The sequence below is a fragment of the Chlorocebus sabaeus genome, chromosome 8 (assembly GCF_047675955.1).
Source record: "Chlorocebus sabaeus isolate Y175 chromosome 8, mChlSab1.0.hap1, whole genome shotgun sequence".
NCBI lineage: Eukaryota > Metazoa > Chordata > Mammalia > Primates > Cercopithecidae > Chlorocebus > Chlorocebus sabaeus.
The window spans coordinates 44,456,090-44,469,163 of NC_132911.1; positions in this window are offsets into that span (position 1 = coordinate 44,456,090).

Consider the following 13,074-nt stretch of genomic DNA (forward strand, 5'->3'; position numbering starts at 1 on the left):
GCAAATTCCACAAGAACAGTCTTAGCAAACGGCTTCTGCAGGGGAAAGCTGTAACTCTGTGAGATGAATTCACAGAACACAAAGCAGTTTCTCAGAAACCTTCTTTCCAGTTTTTATCTGAGGATATTTCCCTTTTCACCATAGCCCTCCATGGGCATCCAAATATCTCTTTGCAATTTCCACAAGAACAGATAGTGAAAGGCTTCCTGATTGGAAAGCTGTAACTCTGTGAGATGAATCCACAGATCACAAAGAAGTGTCTCAGAAAGCTTCTTTCTCATTTTGAGAGGTGGATATCTCCTTTGGCCCTATAGTCTTCAAAGGGATCCGAAATATCAGCTCTCAGATTCCACAGAAATAAGGCTAGTAAACAGTTCTACGAAATACAGCTGTAACTCCGTGAGTGGAAATCACACATCACAAAGAAGTTTCTCAGAAACTTCTTTCCAGTTCTCATCTGAGGATATTTAATTTTTCACCATAGGCCTCTATAAACTTCCAAATATCCCTATAAAAAATCCACAAGAACAGTCTTACCGAAAGGCTTCTGGAGGGGAACGCTGTAACTCTGTGAGATAAATTCACAGAACACTAAGCAGTTTCTCAGAAAGCTTCATTCCAGTTGTTATCTGAGGATATTTCCCTTTTCACCATAGCCCTCCATGGGCTTCCAAATATCCCTTTGCAAATTCCACAAGAACAGTCTTAGCGAAAGGCTTCTTGAGGGGAAAGCTCAAACTCCGTGAGGTGAATTAACAGATCACACAGAAGTTTCTCAGAAAGCTGCTTTCTCATTTTGATCGCAAGATATTTCCTTTGGCCCTATAGTCTTCAGAGGGATCCGAAATATCAGTTCTCAGATTCCACAGAAATAAGGCTACCAAACAGCTCCACGAAATAAAGCTGTACCTCAGTGAGTGCAAGTCACCTATAACAAAGCAGTATCTCAGAAACCTTCTTTCCAGTTTTCATCTGAGGATATTCTCTTTTTCCCCACAGGCCTCTATGGGCTTCCAATTATCGCTTTGCAAATTCCACAAGAACAGTCTTAGCGAACGGCTTCTGCAGGGGAAAGCTGTAACTCTGTGAGATGAATTCACAGAACACAAAGCAGTTTCTCAGAAACCTTCTTTCCAGTTTTTATCTGAGGATATTTCCCTTTTCACCATAGCCCTCCATGGGCATCCAAATATCTCTTTGCAATTTCCACAAGAACAGTCTTAGCAAAAGGCTTCTTCAGGGGAAAGCAGTAAATCTCTGAGATGAATTCACAGATCACAAAGAAGTTTCTCAGGAAGCTACTTTCTCATTTTGATCGGAGGATATTTTCTTTGGCCCTATAGTCTTCAAAGGGATCCGAAATATCAGTTCTCAGATTTCACAGAAATAGGCTGGCAAAGAAACCCACGAAATACAGCTGTAACTCAGTGAGTCAAAGCCACACATCACATAGCAGTTTCTTAGAAAGTTTCTTTGTAGTTTTCATCTAAGGATATTTTCTTTTTCACTACAGGCCTCTATGGGTTTCCAAATATCTCTTTGCCTATTCCACAAGAACCGTCTTAGCGAACGGCTTCCGGAGGGGAAAGCTGTAACTCTGTGAGATGAATTCACAGAACACAAAGCAGTTTCTCAGAAAGTTTCTTTCCAGTTGCTATCTGAGCATATTTCCCTTTTCAGCACAGCCCTCCATCGGCTTCCAAATATCCCTTTACAAATTCCACAAGAAGAGTCTTAGCGAAATTCTTCTTCAGGGGAAAGCTGCAACTCTGAAAGATGAATTCACAGATCACAAAGAAGTTTCTCAGAAAGCTTCCGTCTCATTTTTATCGGAAGATATTTCCATTGGCCCTATAGTCTTCAAAGGGATCCAAAATATCAGTTCTCATATTCCACAGAAATAAGGCTAACAAACAGCTCCAAGAAATATAGCTGTAACACAGTGAGTGGATGTCACATCACCAAGCAGTTTCTCAGAAATCTTCTTCCCAGTTTTCATCTGAGGAACTTTCTTTTTCCCCATAGGCCTCTAGGGCCTTCGAAATATCCCTTTGCAAATTCCAAAAGAACAGTCTTAACGAAAGGCTTCTTGAGGGGAAAGCCGTAACTCTGTGAGATGAATTAACAGAACACAAAGCAGTTTATCAGAAAGCTTCTTTTCAGTTTTTATCTTAGGATATTTCCTTTTTCACCATTGCCCTCCTAAGGCTTCCAAACAGCACTTTGCAAATCCCATAAGAACACTCTTAGCGAAAGGCTTCTTGAGGGGAAAGCTGTATACTGGGAATTGAATTAACAGTACAAAAAGCATTTTCTCAGAAATCTTCTTTCCAGTTTTTAAAGGAAGATATTTCCTTTTCCACCTTAGCCATCTATGGGCTTCCAAATATCACATTGAAAATTACACAAGAACAGTCTTAGGGAAAATTTTCTTGAAGGGAAAGCTGTAACTCTGTGAGATGAATTAACAGAACACAGCAGTTTCTCAGAAAGCTTATTTTCTGTGTTTGACGGAAGATAATTCCTTTTTCACCAAAGCCCAATATGGGCTACAAAATATCACTTTGCAAATTCCACAAGAACAGTCTTAGCGAAAGGCATCTTGAGGGGAAAGCTGTAGCTCTGTGAGAAGAGTTATCAGAACCTAAAGCAGTTTCTGAGAAAGCTACTTTCCAGTTTTTAACTGAAGATATTTCCTTTTCCACCATATACCTCTAGGGGCTTTCAAACATCACTTTGCAAATTCCACAGGAACAGTCTTAGCGAACAGCTTCTTCAAGGGAAAACTGTAACTCGGTGAAATGAATTAACAGAAGACAAAGCAGTTTCTCAGAAAGCTTCCTTCCAGTTTCTAACGGAAGATATTTCCTTTTTAACCATAGACCTCTATGGGCTTCCAAATATCACTTTGCAAATTCCACAAGAACAGTCTTAGCGAAAGACTTCTTGAGCGGAAAGCTGTAACTCTGAGAGATGAATTAACAGAACACAAAGCAGTTTCTCAGAAAGCTTCTGTCCAGTTTTTAACGCAATACATTTCCTTTTTCACCATAGCCCTGTTCGGGCTTCCAAATATCATTTTGCAAATTCCACAAGAACAGTCTTAGCGAAAGGCTTCTTGAGGGGAAATCTGTATGTCTGTGAGATGAATTAGAAGAACACAAGGCAGTTTCTCAGACAGCTACTTTCCAGTTTTTAACTGCAGATATTTCCTTTTACACCATAGATCTCTATCGGCTTCCAAATATCTCTTTGCAAATTGAACAAGAACAGTCTTAGCGAAAGGCTTCCTGAGGGGAAAGCTATAAGTTTGTGAGATGAATTAACAGAACACAAAGCAGTTTCTCAGAAAGCTTCTTTCCAGTCTTTAACGGAAGATATTTCCTTTTTCACCATAGCTCTCTGTAGCTTTCTAAATATCACTTTGCAAATTCCAGAAGAACAGTCTTAGCGATAGGTTTCTTGAAGGGAAAGGTGTCAGTCTGTGAAATGAATTAGAAGAACACAAGGCAGTTTCTCAGCAAGCTACTTTCCAGTTTTTAACTGAAGATATTTCCCTTTTCACCATAGCCCTCTATGGGCTTCCAAATATCACTTTTCAAATTACAAGAACAGTCTTAGCGAGAGGCTTCTTGAGGGGAAAGCTGTAAGACTGTGAGATGAATTAGAAGAACACAAGGCAGTTTCTCAGAAAGCTACTTTCCAGTTTTAACTGCAGATAATTCCTTTTTCACCATAGCCCACTATGGGCTTCCAAATATCTCTTTGCAAATTCCACAAGAACAGTCCTAGAGCAAGACGTCTTGAGGAGAAAGTGTAACTCTGAGAGATGAATTAGCAGAACACAAAACAGTTTCTCAGAAAGCGTCTTTCCAGTATTTAAAGAAAGATAATTCCTTTTTCATCATAGCCCTCTATGGGCTTCCAAATATCACTTTGCAAATTCCACAAGAACAGTCAAAGTGAAAGGCTTCTTGAGGGGAAAGCTGTAACTCTGTGAAATGAATTAAGAGAACACAAAGCAGTTTCTCAGAAAGCCTCTTTTCAGTTTTTATCTTTGGATATTTCCTTTTTCACCATAGTCCTCTATGGGCTTCCAAATATCACTATGCAAATTGCACAAGAATAGTCTTAGCGAAAGGCTTCTTGAGAGGAAAGCTGTAAGTCTGTGAGATGAATTAGAAGAACACAAGGCAGTTTCTCAGAAAGCTACTTTCCAGTTTTTACCTGCAGATATTTCCTTTTTCACCACAGCCCTCAATGGGCTTCTAAATATCACTTTGCAAATTACAAGAGTACTCTTAGCGATAGAATACTTGAGGGGAAAGCTGTAACTCTGTGAGATGAAAGAACAGACCACAAAGCAGTTTCTCAGAAAGCTTCTTTCCAGTTTTTAAAGGAAGATATTTACTTTTTCCCCATAGCCTTCTATGGGCTTCCCAATTTCACTTTGCAAATTACACAAGAACAGTCTTAAAGAAAGGCTTCTTGAGGGGAAAGCTGTAAGTCTGTGAGATGAATTATAAGAACACAAGGAAGTTTCTCAGAAAGCTACTTTCCAGTTTTTAACTGCAGATATTTCCTTTTTCACCATAGCCATCTATGGGCTTCCAAATATCTCTTTGTAAATTCCACAAGAACAGTCTTAGCAAAAGACGTCTTGAGGGGAAAGCTGTAACTCTGTGAGATGAATTAACAGAACACAAAACAGTTTCTCATAAAGCTTATTTCCAGTATTTAAAGGAAGATATTTCCTTTTTCACCATAGCCCTCTAAGGGCTTCCAAATATCACTTGGCAAATTCCACAAGAACAGTCTTAGCGAAAGGGTTCTTGAGGGGAAACCTGTAACTCTCAGAGATGAATTAAGAGAACACAAAGCAGTTTTTCAGAAACTTCTTTCCCGTTTTTAACGGAAGATATTCCCTTTTTCACCATAGCCCTCTAGGGGTTCCAAATATCACTTTGCAAATTCCACAAGAACAGCCTTAGCGAAAGGCCTCTGGAGGGGAAAGCTGTAACTCTGTGAGATGAATTAACAGAACACAAAGCAGTTTCTCAGAAAGATTCTATCCATTTTTTAAGGGAAGATATTTCCTTTATCACCATAGCCCTCTATGGGCTTCCAAATATCACTGTTCAAATTCCAGAAGAACAGTCTTAGCGAATGGCTTCTTAAAGGGAAAAATGTAACTCTGTATGATGAATTAAAAGAACAGAAAGCAGTTTCTCAGAAAGCTTCTTTCCAGTGTTAAACGGAAGATATTTCTTTTTTCACCAGAGCCCAGTATGGGCTTCCAAATATCACTTTGCAAATTCCACAAGAACGCTCTTAGGGAAAAACTTCTCGAAGGGAAAGCTGTAACTCTGTGAGATGAATTAACAGAACACAAAGCAGATTCTCAGAAGACTTCTTTCCAGTTTTTAAAGGAAGATATTTCCTTTTACACCATAGCCTTCTATGGGCTTCCAAATATCACTTTGCAAATTCCACAAGACCAGTCTTAGCGAAAGGCTTCTTAAATGGAAAGCTGTAAGTCTGTGAGATGAATTAGAAAAACACAAAGCAGTTTCTCAGAATGCTACTTTCAAGTTTTTAATTGAAGATATTTCGTTTTTCACCATAGCCATCTATGGGCTTCCAAATATCTCTTCGCAAATTCCACAAGAACAGTCTTAGCGAAAGACATCTTGAGGAGAAAGCTGTAACACTGCGAGAAAATTAATAGAACACAAAGCACTTTCTCAGAAAGCTTCTTTCCATTTTTTAAGGGAAGATATTTCCTTTTTCACCATAGCCCTCTATGGGCTTCCAAATACCACTTTGGAAAATCCACAAGCACAGTCTTAGTGGAAGGCTTCTTGAGGAGAAGTCTGTAACTCTGTGAGATGAATTAACAGAACACAAAGCAGTTTCTCAGAAAGCTTCTTTCCAGTTTTTAACAGAAGATATTCCCTTTTTCACCATAGCCTTCTATGGGCTTCCAAATATCACTTTGCAAATTCCACAAGAACAGTCTTAGCGAACGGCTTCTGAGCGGAAAGCTCTAGGTCTGTGAGATGAATTACCAGAACACAAAGCAGTTTCTCAGAAAGCTACTTTCCAGTTTTTAACTGAAGATATTTCCTTTTTCACCATAGCCCTCTTTGGGCTTCCAAATATCACTTTGCAAATTCAAGAGGAACAGTACTAGCGAGCGGCTTCTTGAGGGGTAAGCTGTAAATCTGTGAGATGAATTAACAGAACACAAAGCAATTTCTCAAAAAACTTCTTTCCAGTTTTTAAAGTAAGATATTTACTTTTTCACGATAGCCTTCTATGGGCTTCCAAACATCACCTTGCAAATTCTACAAGAACAGTCTTAGAGAAAGGCTTCTTGAGGGGAAAGCTGTAAGTCTCTGAGATGAAATAGAAGAACACAAAGCAGCTTCTCAGAAAGCTACTTTCCAGTTTTTAACTGAAGATATTTCCTTTTTCACCATAGCCCTCTATGGGCTTCCAAATATCACTTTGCAAATTCCATAAGAACAGTCTTAGCAAAAGGCTTCTTGAGGAGAAAGCTGTAACTCTGTGAGATCAATTAAGAGAACACAAAGTAGTTTCTCAGAAAGCCTCTTTTCAGTTTTTATCTTAGGATATTTCCTTTTTCACCATAGCCCTCTAAAGTCTTCCCTATATCACTTTGCAAATTCAACAAGAACACTCTTAGTAAAAGGCTTCTTGATGGGAAAGCTGTAACTCTGTGGGATGAATTAACAGAACACAAAACCGTTTCACAGAAAGCTTCTTTCCAATATTTAACGGGAGATATTTCCTTTTTCACCTTAGCTGTCTATGGCCTTGCAAATACCACTTTGCAAATTCCACAAGAACAGTCTCGGCCAACGCATTCATGAGGGGAAAGCTGTAACTCTGTGAGATGAATAAAAAGAACACAAAGCAGTTTCTCAGAAAGCTTCTTTCCAGTTTTAAAAGGAAGATATTTCCTTTTTCACCATAGCCCTCTATGGGCTTCCAAATATCACTTTGAATATTCCAGAAGAACAGTCTTAGCGAAAAGTTTCTTGAGGGGAAAGCTGTAAGTCTGTGAGATGAATTAGAACACAAAGCAGTTTCTCAGAAAGCTACTTTCCAGTTTTTAACTGAAGATATTTCCTTTTTCACGATAGCCCTCTATGGGCTTCCAAATATCTCTTTGCAAATTCCACAAGAACAGCCTTAGAGAAAGTCGTCTTTAGGGGAAAGCTGTAACAATGTGAGATGAATTAACAGAACACAAAGCAGTTTCTCAGAAATCTTCTTTCCAGTTTTTAACGGAAGACATTTCCTTTTTCATCGTAGCCCTGTATGGGCTTCCACGTTTCACTTTGCAAATTTCACATGAAGAGTCTTAGCGAAAGGCTTCTTGTGGGGAAAGCTATAACTTTGGGAGATGAATTAACAGAACACAAAGCAGTTTCTCAGAAAGCTTCTTTTCTGTTTTTATCTAGAGATATTTCCTTTTTCACCATAGAACTCTATGGACTTCCAAAAATCACTTTGCAAATTCTACAAGAACAGTCTTAGCGAAAGGGTTCTGGAGGAGAAAGCTGTAAGTCTGGGAGATGAATTAGAAGAACACAAAGCAGTTTCTCAGAAAGCTAATTTCCTCTATCTAACAGAAGATATTTCCTTTTTCACCATAGCCCTCTATGGGCTTCCAAATATCACTATGGAAATTCCACAAGAACCGTCTTAGCGAAAGGCTTCTTGAGGGGAAAGCTGCAGGTTTGTGAGATGAATTTGCAAAACAAAAAGGAGTTTCTCAGAAAGCTACTTTAATGTTTTTAACTGAAGATATTTCCTTTTTCACCATAGCCATCTATGGTCTTTCAAATATCACTTTGGAAATTGCACAAGAACAGTCTTAGCAAAAGGCTTCTTGAGGGGAAACCTGTAACTCTGTGAGATGAAATAACAGAACACAAAGCAGTTTCTCAGAAAGCTTCTTTCCAGTTTTTAACGGAAGATATTTCCGTTTTCACCACAGCCTTCTATGGTCTTCCAAATATCACTTTGCATATTGCACAAGAACAGTCTTAGCGAAAGGCTTTTTGAGGGGAAAGCTCTAACTCTGTGAGATGTATTAACAGAACACAAAGCAGTTTCTCAGAAAGCTTCTTTCCAGTTTTTAACGGAAGATATTTCCGTTTTCACCACAGCCTTCTATGGTCTTCCAAATATCACTTTGCATATTGCACAAGAACAGTCTTACCGAAAGGGTTCTTGAGGGAAAAGCTGTAAGTCAGGGAGATGAATTAGAAGAACACAATGCAGTTTCTCAGAAAGCTACTTTCCAGTTTTTAACTGAAGATATTTTCTTTTTCACCATAGCCCTCTAAGGGTTCCAAATATCACTTTGCAAAATCCACAAGAACCCTCTTAGCGAAGGGATTCTTGAGGTGAAAGCTGTAACTCTGTGAGATGAATTTACAGAACACAAAGCAGTTACTCAGAAAGCAACTTTCCAGTATTTAACGGAAGATATTTCCTATTTCACCATAGCCCTCTATGGGCTTCCAAATATCACTTTTCAAATATCACAAGAACAGTCTTAGCGAAAGGTTTATTGAGGGGAAAGCTGTAGGTCTGTGAGATGAATTAGCAGAACACAAAGCAGTTTCTCAGAAAGGTACTTTTAAGTTTTTAACTGAAGATATTTCCTTTTTCACCATAGCCCTCTATGGGCTTCCAAATATCACTTTGGGAATTCCACATGAAGAGTCTTAGCGAAAGGCTTCTTGAGGCGAAAGCTATAACTTTGTGAGATGAATTAAGAGAACACAAAGCAGATTCTCAGAAAGCTTCTTTTAAGTTTTTTCCTAAGATATTTCCTTTTTCACCATAGAACTCAATGGGCTTCCAAATATCACTTTGCAAATTCCACAAGATCAGTGTTAGCGAAAGGGTTCTTGAGGGGAAAGCTGTAAGTCTGGGAGATGAATTAGAAGTACACAAAGCAGTTTCTCAGAAAGCTACTTTCCAGTATTTATTGGAAGATATTTCCTTTTTCACCATAGCCCTCTAAGGGCTTCCAAATATCACTTTGCAAATTCCACAAGAACAGTCTTAGCGAAAGGCTTCTTGAGCAGAAACTAGAGGTCAGTGAGATGAATTAGCAGAACAAAAAGCAGTTTCAAGAAAGCTACTTTCCAGTTTTTAACGGAAGATATTTCCTATTTCACCATAGCCCTCTATGGGCTTTCAATTATCACTTTGCAAATTCCTCAAGAACAGTGTTAGCGAAAGTCTTCTTGAGGGCAAAGCTGTAGGTCTGTGAGATGAAGTAGCAGAACAAAAAGCAGTTTCTCAGAAAGCTACTTTCACGTTTTTAACTGAAGATATTTCCTATTTCACCATAGCCCTCTATGGGCTTCCAAATATCACTGAGCAAATTCCACAAGAACAGTCTTAGTAAAAGCTTCTTCAGGGGAAAGCTGTATCTCTGTGAGATGAATTAATAGAACACAAAGCAGTATCTCAGAAAGCTTCTTTACAGTGTTTAACGGAAGATATTTCCTTTTTCTCCATAGCCCTCGATGGATTTCCAAAGATTGCATTGCAAATACCACAATAACAGTCTTAGGGAAAGTATTCAAGAGGGGAAACCTGTAACTCTGTGAAATGAATTAACAGAACACAAAGCAGTTTCTCAGAAAGATTCTCTCCATTTTTTAAGGGAAGTTATTTCCTTTTTCACCAAAGCTCCATATGGGCTTCCAAATATCACTTCGCAAATTCCACAAGAACAGTCTTAGCGAAAGTCTTCTTGACAGGAAAGCTTTAACTCTGTGAGATGAATTAACAGAACACAAAGCAGTTCCTCAGAAAGCTTTTTTCCAGTTTTTAACGGAAGTTATTTCCTTTTCCATCATAGCCCTCAATGGGCTCCCAAATATCACTTTTCAAATTCCACAAGAACAGTCTTAGCGAAAGGCTTCCTGAAGGGAAATCTGTAACACTGTGAGGTGAGTTAACAGAACACAAAGCAGATTCTGAGAAAGCATCTTCAAGTTTTTAAGTGAAGATAATTCCTTTTTCACTATAGCCCTCTAAGGGCTTCCAAATGTCAAATTGCAAACTCCCCAGGAACAGCCTTAGCGAAAGACTTCTTGAGGGGAAAGCTGTAACTCTGTGAGATGAATTAACAGAACACAAAGCACTTTCTCAGAAAGCCTCTTTCCAGTTTTTAAACAAAGATAACTCATTTTTCACCATAGCCCTCTATGGGCTTCCAAATAACACTTTGAGAATTCCACAAAAACAATCTTAGCGAAAGGCTTATTGAGGGGAACGCTGTAACTCTGTGAGATGAATTAACAGACCACAAAGCAGTTTCTCAGAAAGCTTATTTCCAGTTTTTAACGGAAGATATTTCCTTTTTCTCCATAGCCCTCTAAGGGCTTCCAAATATCACCTTGCAAATTCCACAAGAAGAATCTTAGCCAAATACTTCTTGAGGGGAAATCTGTAACTCTGTGAGGTAAATTAACAAAACACAAAGCATTTTCTCAGACAGCTTCTTTTCAGTTATTATCTTAGAATATTTCGTTTTTCACCATAGCCCTGTATGGGCTTCCAAATATCACTTTGCAAATTCCACAAGAACAGCCTTAGCGAAAGGCTCCTTGAGGGGAAACCTATAAATCTGTGAGATGAATTAACAGAACACAAAGCAGTTTATCAGAAAGCTTCTTTCCAGTTTTTAACGGAAGATATTTCCTTTTTCACCATAGCCCTCTCTGGGCTTCCAAATATCACTTTGCAAATTCCACAAGAAGAGTCTTAGGGAAACGCTTCTTGAGGGGAAAGCTGTAACTCTGCGAGATGAATTAAAAGAACACAAAGCAGTTTCTCAGAAAGCATCTTTCCAGTTTTTAACATAAGATATTTCCATTTTCACCGTAGCCTACTAAGGGCTTCCAAATATCACTTTGCAAATTCCACAAGAACAGTGTTTGCGAAAGGCTTCCTGAGGGGAAAGCTGTAACTCTGTGAGATGAATTAACAGAACACAAAGCAGTTTATCAGAAAGCTACTTTTCAGGTTTTATCTTAGGATATTTCCTTTTTCACCATAGGCCTCCATGGGCTTCCAAATATCACTTTGCAAATACCACAAGAACAGACTTAGCAAAAGGCTTTTTGTGGGGAAGGCTGTAACTCTGTTAGATGAATTAACAGAACACAAAGCAGTTTCTCAGAAAGCTTCTTTCCAGTGTTTAACAAAAGATATTTCCTTTTTCACCATAGCCCTCTATGGGCTTCCAAATATCACTTTGCAAATTACACAAGAACAATCCTAGCGAAAGGCTTCCTGACGGGAAAGCTGTAACTCTGTCATATGAATTAACAGAACAAAAAGCAGTTTCTCAGAAAGCTTATTTTCAGTGTTTAACGGAAGATATTACCTTTTTCACCATAGAACTCTATGGGCTTCCAAATATCACTTTGCAAATTCCACAAGAACAGGCTTAGCAAAAGTTTTCTGAGGGGAAAGCTGTAACTCTGTGAGAAGAATTAATAGAAAAGAAAGTACTTTCTCAGAAAGTTTCTTTCCAGTGTTTAACGGAAGATACTTTCTTTTTCCCCGTAGCCCTCTATGGGCTTCCAAATATCACTTTGCTTCTTCCACAAGAACAGTCTTAGCGAAAGGCTTCTTGAGGGGAAAGCTGTAACTCTGTGGGATGAATCAACAGAACAAAAAGCTGTTTCTCAGAAATCTTCCTTCCAGTTTTTAACAGAAGATATTTTCTTTAAAACCATAGCCCCATATGGGCTTCCAAATATCACTTTGCTAATTCCACAAGAACACTCTCAGCGAACGGCTACTTGAGGGGAAAGCTGTAACTCTGTGAGATGAGTTAACACAACACAAAGCAGTTTCTCAGAAAGTTTCTTTCCAGTGTTTAACGGAGGATATTTCCTTTTACACCATAGCCTTCTAGGGATTCCATATATCACTTTGCAAACTAAACAAGAAGGGTCTTAGCGAAAGGCTTCTTGAAGGGAAAGCTGTAACTCTGGGAGATGAATTAACAGAACACAAAGCAGTTTCTGAGAAAGCTTCTTTACACTTTTTAACGGAAGATATTTCCTTTTTCAAGATAGCCCTCTAAGGGCTTCCAAATATCACTTTGCAATTTCCACAAGAACAGTGTTAGCGAAAGGCTTCTTGAGGGGAAAGCTGTAACTCTGTGAGATTAACTAACAGAACACAAAGCAGTTTCTCAGAAAGCTTCTTTCCAGTTTTTAGCAGAAGATATTTCCTTTTTCACAATAGCCCTCTATGTGCTCCCAAATATCACTTTGAAAATTTCACAAGAACAGTCTTTGCGAAAGGCTTCTTGAGGCGAAAGCTGTTACTCAGTGAGATGAATTAACACAACACAAAGCAGTTTCTCAGAAAGCTTCTTTCCAGTTTTTAACGGAAGTTATTTCCTTTTTCACCATAGCCCTCTAAGGGCTTCCAAATACCACTTTGCAAATTCCACATGAAATATCTTAGCGAAAGGCTTCTTGAGGGGAAAACTGTATCTCTGTGAGATGAATTAACAGATCACAAAGCAGTTTCTCAGGTAGCTTCTTCCCAGTTTTTAACAGAAGATATTTCCTTTTACACCATAGCCCTCTATGGACTTCTAAATATCACTTTGCAAATTCCACAAGAACAGTCTTAGCGAAAGGCTTCCTGAGGGGAAAGCTGTAAGTTTGTGAGATGAATTAACAGAACACCAAGCAGTTTCTCAGAATTCCTCATTTCAGTTTTTATCTTAGGATATTTCCTTTTTCAAGATAGCCATCTATGGACTTCTGAATATCACTTTGCAAATTCACAAGTAAAGTCTAGCGAAGGGTTTCTTGAGTGGAAATCTGTAACTGTGTGAGATGAATGAACAGACACAAAGAAGTTTCTCAAAAAGCTTCTTCTCAGTTTTTATCTTAGGATATTTCCTTTTTCACCATAGCCCTCTATGGGCTCCCAATTATCAGTTTGCAAATTCCACAAGAACAGTCTTAACGAAAGGCTTCTTGA